General features: G+C 42.0%; 2 pseudogenes; both read left to right on the top strand.

The window, feature by feature from the left end:
- The first annotated feature begins 3,053 nt into the window (after positions 1-3,053).
- On the top strand, positions 3,054-4,492 carry LOC112912678 (tubulin beta-3 chain pseudogene; annotated as a pseudogene).
- Positions 4,493-6,184: 1,692 nt separating this feature from the next.
- On the top strand, positions 6,185-6,705 carry LOC112912675 (large ribosomal subunit protein uL23 pseudogene; annotated as a pseudogene).
- The last annotated feature ends 3,783 nt before the right edge of the window (positions 6,706-10,488 follow it).

The following is a 10,488-nucleotide window of genomic DNA, read 5'->3' as shown; positions in this document are numbered from 1 at the left end:
CTTTTTCTACTTTTATTCCTGATCTTATTGTTGGAGTACTACAGTTTTTCTTAATTCTCGTGGCTTGTTTAAAAAATTGCTCTTAAATTTTTAACATGTATCTTAGTTTTACATTTCTCCAACAAATTCTTTTATTTTTTTAAGATTTATTTATTTATTTTATTTTATTTTATTTTTAAATTTATTTTAGAGAGAGAGGGCAAGAGTGAGCGCACATACGGGGGAGGGGTAGAAGGAGAGGAAGAGGGAGAGAGGCAGACTCCCTGATGAGTGGGGAGCCTGACACGGAGCTCAGTTTCACAACCCTGAGATGATGGTTTTGACCTGAGTCAAAATCAAGAGTTAGGCTCTTAACCACTGTAGAGCCACTCAGGCTCCAACAAGTTCTAAGGGTAAGTATTAACTATTTTTTTCCAAAAGCAACAAAAAAATTTATATTTTTTTATTTCAATTTGAACCACCCTGCCATAAGCTTTCTGAGTATTGTTATCTAGAATTTTCCAATTTTTTAAACATCTGTGAAAATTACTATTATTTTTTTTCTTTTAAGATGTATTTATTTTTATTTAAGAGAGAGAGAGAATGGAGGAAGGGGCAGAGGGAGGAGAGAAAAATCCTCAAACAGATTACTCACTGAGTGTGGAGCCTGATCCCAGGACCCTGAGATAATGACCTGAGCCAAAAGAACAAGTCAGACACTTAACCAACTGGGCCACCCAGATACTTCATACTGTGATTATTTTTTTCACACTCAATACTTCATTTAGTTTAGCTATGGTTTTCAAATGAATTTGCTCACCTGTTGAATTTCTTCTTTCCTTCTCTGAATCAGTTTTATGGCTGATGCATATTCTTTAGTAGTTTCTTCACAAATGCCAGTGAGGAGTAAACTCTTGGTTTTTCAAACTTAAAAAAAAAGGTTTTATTTATTTATTTGAGAGAGAAAGTGAGTTAGAGAGAGAGAGAGACAGAGAGAGAGAGAGAGAGAGAGAAAGAAACAGATCGCACACGATCTGGGGGAGGGAGGGGAAGAAGCAGGCTCCCTGCTCAGCAGTCCTTCGATGCAGGACTTGATCCCAGGACCCTAAGATCATGACCTGAGCTGAAGGCAGACACGTAACCTACTGAGCCACCCAGGTGCCCATTTCATACTTGAATATATATTGAATTATCTTCCTTTTGAATGATAATTTATTATATATTGAATTCTAGGTTATGAGTTCTTTACCTTAGGTATATAAAAGATATTTTCCTACTACCTTTTAGCATTTATTCTTGCTGATGAGAGCTCTGCTACCAATCTGATTGCTACTTTTTTTTTCTGGTAATCTGTCATTTAAAAAAAGAACAGTGTCACCTGGTTGGCTTAGTCAGTGGGAAATGCAACATTTGATTTCAAGGTTGTGAGTTCAGGTCCCCTGTTGGGTGTAGAGATTGCTTAAGAATAAAATCTTCTGAGTGCCTGGGTAGATTAGTCAGTTAAACATCTGACTCTTGATTTTGGCTTAGGTAATGATCTCAGGGTCATGAGATTGAGGCTTGGAGCTGCTTAAGATTCTCTTTCTCCTGCTCCCTCTGCCTCTTCCCACCCCTGCTTGTGCACACTCTTTCTAAAAAAATAAATAAATAAAAATTAAAAAGGAACACCTGAGTGGCTCAGTCAGTTAAGTGTCTGCTTTTGCCTCAGGTCATGATCCCAGAGCCCCAGAATTGAGCCCCACATTGGGCACCCATGGGGAGTCTGTTTCTCCTTCTGCTCCACACCCTTGTGTGCACATGCTCTTCTCTCTCACTCTGTCTCAAATAAATAAATAATATCTTTAAATAAATAAAATAAAATAAAAATTAAAAATTAAATCTTAGAAAAAGAATAGGAATTAATTTTTAGAGTAATTTTAGAGTCACAGAAAAATTAAACCAAAGGCTCAGCACTTTCTCATTTACCTCCTGCCCCTGCACATCCGTGTCTGCCTCATTATCAGCATCCCCAACCAGAACTATAAAGAATAAAAAGTGAATCTCCTCTTTGCCCTACACCACTCTACTTTTCAACTTGCCAATTTGTACTCTGTCCTATTGTTATCAAGTTGGTGTGCATCCTTCCTGAACTCTCTGTCTACATACACACATGCACACACTGTGCAGCAGTGCATCTGTATCATAATACAAATGTGTATGTAAAGTCACATGCATGATGGTTGGTTTTATGTGTCAACTTGGCGAGGTTATATGGTTCCTAATAATTCCATCAAACACTTACCTAGGCGTTGCTTTGAAGGTACTTTGAAGATGTGATTAAAGTCCATAACCAGTTGATTTAGGAAGGGATATTATCCCAGATAACCCAATTTGAAAGGTCTTAACAGAACTGAGTCTTTTCTTAAGAAAAAATTCTGTCTGGGGGCATGAGTTTCAGCTTGCAACTGACAGATGTAGATTACTCCCTTCCTGATGCCCTGGGATTTTCCAGCTTGCCTAGCCAGCCTTGATAATTGCATGAGACAAGTTTTTGTGATCCATCTCTTATTACATACTTCTTACTAATTCTGTTTCTCTGGTTGAGCCAAGATTGACATATATCTTTCTGCAACTTACTTTTTCACTAACAATATGTCTTAGAGACGGTGTTATGATTAACTGCTGAATCATAGCTCATAATATGAATGTACTGTATCTCATCTAATCATCCTGTTACTGGTGAATATTTTGTTGTTTGGATTCAAATTTATATTTTCATTTGCTACTTTGAAATTTTAATTTATCCACTTCTTCCTATAGTAAAATTTAATACCAATCGGATCCGTTCTTTGCAGATAATTATATTTCTTCTTTGAAAGCTTTTAAGATATTATTCTTCTTTTCATCTCATAAGAACATATTATTGGGGAGAAAAAAAATTCCTTCTACTCTTCAAGGTTATTTGACTGGTTTCATAATTGAATTAACTTATGATAGATTAATAGGAGAAAACAAATTTGATTACATATGTATGAGAGGGGCTGTAAGAATATGAGACATATCCGCAGCCAGCCCCAACCCGTCCACGTGTGTACTGCAGCCGCCCGCCACACGCACCGAGCATGAGGGAGATCGTGCACATCCACGCCAGCCAGTGCGGCAACCAGATCGGAGCCAAGTTCTGGGAGGTCATCAGTGATGAGCACTGTATAGACCCCAGTGGCAACTATGTGGGCGACTCAGACCTGCAGCTGGAACGCATCAGCGTCTACTACAACGAGGCCTCTTCTCATATGTGCCTCGGGCCATTCGGGTGGACCTTGAGCCTGGAACCTTGGACAGCGTCCGGTCTGGGCATCTTTGGGCATCTTTTCAGGCCTGACAACTTCATCTTTGGTCAGAGTGGGGCTGGCAACAATTGGGGCAAAGGTCACTACACGGAGGGTGCAGAACTGGTGGACTCAGTCCTGGATGTGGTGCGGAAGGAGTGTGAGAATTGCGACTGCCTGCAGGGCTTCCAGCTGACCCACTCACTCGGCGGGGGCACAGGGTCCTGGGTGGGCACACTGCTCATCAGCAAGGTGCGCGAGGAGTCCCGCGACCGCATCATGAACACCTTCAGTGCGGTGCCCTCGCCCAGGGTGTCGGACACAGTGGTGGAGCCCTACAACGCCAGGCTGTCCCCGCACCAGCTGGTGGAGAACACGGACGAGACCTACTGCATGGACAGTGAGGCTTTGCATGACGTCTGCTTCCGCACTCAAGAGGCCACGCCCACCTACGGTGACCGCAACCGTCCGGTGTCGGCCACCCTGAGCGGCGTCACTAGTCTCTCGGCTTCCCCGGTCAACTCAGCGCTGACCCGCGCAAGCTGGCCGTGAATATGGTGCCCTTGCCCCGCCCGCACCTCTCCGTGCCCCGCTGTGCCCCACTCTCCGCGAGGGGCAGCCGGCAGGACCGCGCGCTCACGGTGCCCGAGCTCACTCAGCAGATGGTCGATGCCAAGAACCTGACGGCTGCCTGTGCCCCCCCGTGGCCTCGACCTGACCGTGGCCACCGTCTTCCGCGGGCGCACGTCCATGAAGGAGGTGGACCGCAGATGCTGGCCGTCCAGAGCAAGAACAGCAGCTACTTCGTCCAGTGGAGCCCGAACAGCGTGAAGGTAGCCGTGTGTGACATCCCACCCCGGGGCTCCAGATGTCCTGCACCTTCATGGGCAACGGCACGGCCATCCAGGAGCTGTTCAAGCGCATCTGGAGCGGTTCACAGCCATGTTCCGGCGCAAGGCCTTCCTGCCCTGGGACACGGGCCAGGGCATGGACGAGATGGAGTTGACCGAGGCCGAGAGCAACGTGAACGACCTGGTGCCCGAGTACCAGCAGCACCAGGATGCCACGCCGAGGAGGAGGGCGAGATGTACGAAGATGACCAGGAGGAGCCGAGGCTCAGGGCCCCAAGTGAAGCAGCTGGAGGGGCAGAGCCAGGCTGTCGCTGTGGCCCAGAGGCCTGTCCCCCAGAGCCATGTTGCCATTGACCCTGCCCCGAGCCTTGCCCCCACCAGCTCTGGTCACAGCGCCCTAGGGCTCCCGAGTGTTTGTCCTCCAGTATTTACAGCATCCCCACCCACGTGGGTCCTGTTTTCCCACCATAGGTCAGCTCCATCGTGTCTGCTTTATTGTCAGCTCCAGGCCTCAGGCCTGTTTTATGGTTTGTTTTGCTTTTTGTTTTTACTGGTTTGTATTTATATTTTGGGGGGGAATACTTAATAAATTTATTGCTGCCAGAAAAAAAAAGAATATGAGACATAAGGTCAAGCTGGGCAGTTCCGTTTTATATGCCATCATCAGCTAAGAAATGGGACAGGGACCTGGGGCTTCAAAGGGAGGAGGATGATTCACAGGACAATAAGGAAAAAAGATGTTTGGCAGTTAGATGTTTGCCCTGCCATACAGACCTGTCACTCAGATAAAAAAAAATTATTCCTAAAGGAGGAAAAATGAGTGGGAAACATCAGAAAGGGAGACAGAACATGAGAGACTCCTAACTCTGGGAAATGAACAAGGGGTGATGGAAAGGGAGGTGGGTGGGGAGTTGGGGTGACTGGGTGATGGGCACTGAGGGGGGCACTTGATGGGATGAGCCCTGGGTGTTATTCTCTGTGTTGGCAAATTGAACTCTAATAATAATAATAAAAAAAAAAATTATTCCTCATAATAGTTGTCTTTCTGGGCTAGGCCTCTGTCTAAATTCTTTCAGGTAGTTAAGGGAGCAGTAAGAATTTTTCCTGAGTTTTCTGGGTCTTGATTGTTTTCAGTTTAAAATGGTCCAGGTGCCCAAATGACACACTTTGGGGACACTTGTTTTGAACCTCTTTAATATCTATGGTTGTTTTTCATCCTGCTTAATTTTTAATAATCCCTTTAAATCTGGATACTCACTTTTGATGTTTTCCTGTCATTACTTTTATTACTTTTTTTTCAGTCCTCTTTCTCTTTTTAACTTGGAACTCATATTTGATAGATGCAGGATTTTCTGGGACTTTCTCTCAAGCCTCAATTTTTTTTTAAGATGTATTTATTTGAGGGATCCCTGTGTGGCGCAGCGGTTTGGCGCCTGCCTTTGGCCCAGGGCGCGATCCTGGAGACCGGGATCGAATCCCACATCGGGCTCCCGGTGCATGGAGCCTGCTTCTCCCTCTGCCTGTGTCTCTGCCTCTCTCTCTCTCTCTCTCTCTCTCTGTGACTATCATAAATAAATAAAAATTAAAAAAAAAAAGATGTATTTATTTGAGAGACAGAGTAGGGGGATGGGCAAAGAGAGAGAGAGAGAGAGAATATCTCAGGCAGACTGTGCTGAGCACTGGTGCCACATGTGGGCTCGTGACCCTGAGATCATTATCTGAGCTGAAACCAAAAGTCGAACATTTAACTAGTTGAACCACCCAGGCACCCCCTTCTCAAGCTTCAACTTTTGTCATCCTTCCTATACATTCATTCTGTTACTGCATTCAGAGCTGGGTAATCAGCTTATTAACTTGCTCTTTGGTTGTGTCAATTCTATCATTCAGCCAATATACTGAGTTTTATTGTAATAATAACTTTTTTATTTTTAAGATCTAAAATTGTATTTTTATAAGACCTGTTCTTTTTTTCATAGTTATGATGTTCTTCTGAGGATATTAATTTCACTTCTATTAAGGCCTTCTATTAAGGCCCCTTTCACTAAGATGGCACCGAAGGCGAAGTAGGAAGCCCCTGCCCCTCCCAAAGCTGAAGCCAAAGCAAAGGCTTGAAAGCTAAGAAAGCGGTGCTGAAAGGCGTGCACAGTCACAAAAAAAAGAAGATCCGCACGTCACCTACATTCCGAGGACCCAAGACCTTGCGTCTCCAAAGGCAGCCAAAATATCCTCAAAAGAGCGCCCCCAGGAGAAACAAGCTTGATCACTATGCCATCATCAAGTTCCCCTTAACTACTGAGTCAGCCATGAAGAAAATAGAAGACAACAACACACTTGTGTTCATTGTGGATGTCAAGGCCAATAAGCACCAGATCAAACAGGCTGTGAAGAAGCTCTATGACATTGATGTGGCCAAGGTCAACACCTTGATCAGGCCTGATGGAGAGAAGAAAGCATATGTTCGACTGGCTCCTGACTATGATGCTTTGGATGTTGCCAACAAAATTGGGATCATCTAAACTGAGTCCAGCCGGCTATAAATCTAAATATAAATTTTTTCACCATAAAAAAAAAAAGGCCTTCTACTGAGCATTTTTTCCCTCTTGTATTAGGTTCTGTTCATGAAGTTTGGAACATCTCTTTTATGATACTTATTTTCCTCATATATTTGGCAGTTCTGGGTTTGGGTACTGTATTTGTTGAGATGTCTCCAGTGATGGGGAGAAGGAATAGGATGTGTTACCAAATGAGGAATGGTAGGTATTCATAGCCTTAGGAAGGATTGCTTTGTTCACCGTTTGCAAAGGGCAGCTGAATTGTCTACACACACTTCTCCAGCCTAGAGCAAATGCTTCAGCTACTTGCTCCTTGACAATGGGGAGGAGGGTCTTTGCAGAAGGAGGAAGGGGCTCCATCCATCTCTCATCCCTCTTGCACCCATCTCCTCTGAGTTTAGAAATTGCAGAGCATCCAGTTTCTCAGCAGTTTTTTCCTCTGTGTTTTTCCCATGGCTGTTTCCTCCACCACTTCTATCTCCTTTCTGTCTCTTAGAAACGCCTCAAAAGTTTTTCTTCTCTCTTGCTTTCCAGCACTGTTATATATTTTAATCGTTTCCCTGTCATTTCTAGGAATTTGGGGTAAGAGGGAAGGTAGAAGAGTGTTCATAATCTTGATTTTATCTCTGCACTGGATTACCATTAAATATTTTGGGGAGGATTTAAGTTAATTTGCCAATAACTTTGGAAAAAACCATACCTTCGTCTTAAATAATAATAATGAGAATTGAAATAAATGACTTGATTAATAATCTAGAACTTGAAAAAAACAACAAAAAATAATTTTAACAATACCCTATACCCTTTTTCTCAACCATATTCACACATGGTGCCGTTAAATTGCTAAAAGTTACAAAGGAAAGAATAGCAGGTGTCTTGTTATGGACGATGTAATAAAAGGAAGCTCTAAGGAAATGTTTAAAAAATGTGGGCTCAGAGGCTGAGAGAAAAGCTAAGGAAGAATAAGATGTGTGTTCATGTATATGTGTTCATACATTTTTATTAGGATGCTTAATTAGCAGAAGTAGAGTTTCTGGAGAAGTGATTAAGAATGCAAAATCAGTATCAGAGAAAATGGACTGTAAAATTTCAAAACATTTATCAATCTAGTTTGGGGATTAGGAGGACAGCTGGTAGATTTCTGCTGTGATTTCCATTGATAATAAGAGCTGTATTTAAAGATTGCATATACCCCCTGGACTTAAATTCTTAAAAGTAGACGTGTGATTGCGTTTTCTTATTCAAGTGAGCCCTAATTCAAATGTCTGTTTCTACAATAAGGATAAAAGTAATTCTTTGGCTGCTTTATCATGAATCTCAATTGACTCTTGGACCAAAATTTAATTGGCTCTGGGTTCCTATTGATGCACTGCATGTTTTTCCCATCAACCACTTTTGTTTGTGGATTAGATTCCCCTCCCCCATGTTCTTTGTCTTCGCTTCTGGAATAAGTTTCCAAAACAAGGTGATGTCTCAGGGATACATTGTAAGTATTTTTATGTTGAATGTTCAACAAATATTAAATGTATTTTCAGGACCAAATATTGTAGTCTAGTTTGGAAAAAAAAACTTTCCTTGTTTACATTGCTACAAAGTTCCTTTCTTTATTGCCTTTCATCCATTATTAAGATTAAAGCATACTTGGAGCTTTCTTGGGTGGCTCAGTCTGTTGAACATTTGACTCTTGATTTTGGCTCAGGTCCTAATCTCAGGGTCATGATTTGAGCCAATGAGCATGGAGCCTTCTTGAGATTCTTTTTCTCCCTCTCTTTCTGCCTTCCCCGCCCCCGTTCTCTCTCTCTCTCTCTCTCTCTAATAAATCTAAAAACAAAACAAGGATGCTTGGGTGGCTCAGTGGTTGAGCGTCTGCCTTTGGCTCAGGGCATGATCCCAGAGTACTGGGATCGAGTCTCACATTGGGCTCCCTGCACGGAGCCTGCTTCTCCTTCTGCCTGTGTGTCTGCCGCTCTCTCTCTCTCGAATAAATAAATAAAATCTTAGAAAAACAAAACAAACAAAAGTAAGCACAGCAATTCCTGGATAATGGATGTCATTCAACTTACTGGGGTGTATTGACAGACTTAGGTTCAAACACTTCCATTATATAGTGATAATATAACAAGAATGTGAATTCTGTTTTGTTTCTTCCAACTTGAAGGATGGAATCCTTGTATTTGCTAACTCTTAAAACACATTAAATCCCTGGGGTGCCTGAGTGCCTCAGTCAGTTAGGAGTTGGACTCTCGATTTTGCCTTGGATCATGGTCACAAAGTCATGATCTCAGGGTTGTGAGATTGAGTCCCACATTGGGATCAAAGCTCAGTGTGAGATCTACTTAACATTCTTTCCCACTGCTGTGACCCCTCCCCTCCTCCTTGCTAGCAAGTACATGCCCATGCATGCAAGCACTATCTCTCTCTCTCACACAAAAAATTTAAAAAAAGAGAACAGACTAAATTCCTAACTCTGTCACATAAAAATCAGTAAAAGCACATGTTGTACAGTTCAAAAGAAATTTCCTTATTACACTATAGAATGATGTATCCTCATCTGCTGCACAAAGAGAAAAGATATCAAGTTTGGGTAAAATTATTATATTGCTTTGCTGTAATGTGTTTGTGTACTAACAGGGGAATATGTGATGTGGGTAAGCTTTAATTCTCTTCTTTTTCACTTTCCCTGCTCCAATCTGCAAAATAGTATTGAGGATACAGGTCATTCATGGTTGTATTTCTAAAAAATCTTTAAAAAAATATTTCATTGATTCATTTGAGAGAACAAGAGAAAACACAAACAGGGAGAGCAACAGAGAGAGGGAGAAGCAGGCCCCCCACTGAGCTGATCCCACTGATCCCAGGACTCCAAGATCATGACATGAGCTGAAGGCAGATGCTTAACTGACAGAGCCATCCAGGTGCCTCAAAAATATCTGCTTTTCAGTAACAAATACACATTAAGTGCTTTTTATCTAAGATTTCAAGTGATTGCATTATATTGTCAATAAAAGTTGATGTTTTTAATTCCTGTTGTAACATACATTTGAACTCAAATGTGGGGATCCCTGGGTGGTTCAGCGGTTTAACACCTGCCTTTGACCCAGGGCATAATCCTGGAGTCCCAGGATCGAGTCCCACATTAGGCTCCCTGCATGGAACCTGCTTCTCCCTCTGCCTGTGTCTCTGCCTCTCTCTCTGTATTTTTCATAAACAAATAAATAAAATCTTAAAAAAAAAAAGAAAAAACTCAAATGCGGAAGCTACAGAAAGATAATCTCTAAAATGTTAATTCAGTTCTGTCACTCTTATAGGGAGGTATCGTAAACTAATAGAGCCATTTGTTCTTTTCCCTTCAGGAATAAGTGAAGGAAAGATAATTCAGACACTCTAGCTCACATATTGATGAAACAGTTAACACTGTACCCACTTAATGTTGCTTTCTTCTTTTAACATAGTTGTTCATTGTAAACCTTACTGCAGAAATTTTCAATTTTTCTCTAACTTTGCTTTCGAATGAGTCACAATACCAACTTATTACATTACCATGAAAATATATCACAGCCAAGGTTGTTTTTATGGATTAACTTTCTTCCTATATAATAAAGTTATATGAGAAGTCACAGTCTTACATTTTAAGAGATTTTAGTGTAGTGGTTCTTCATGTTTTAAGGTGAGAGTATTTGATAAAAGCCATGTGACCTTTTCTCAGGGAAATTGTGTATGTGCACATATGCTCATGGTTTTGCCTGTTTGGGGGAGCCATGACTCTATGGGGTTCATGTTTGACTTAGCATTTTGAGA

The sequence above is a fragment of the Vulpes vulpes genome, chromosome 9 (genome assembly GCF_048418805.1).
Source record: "Vulpes vulpes isolate BD-2025 chromosome 9, VulVul3, whole genome shotgun sequence".
NCBI lineage: Eukaryota > Metazoa > Chordata > Mammalia > Carnivora > Canidae > Vulpes > Vulpes vulpes.
The sequence above is the reverse complement of the archived record's forward strand: the minus strand, read 5'-3'. Positions and strand labels throughout refer to the sequence as shown.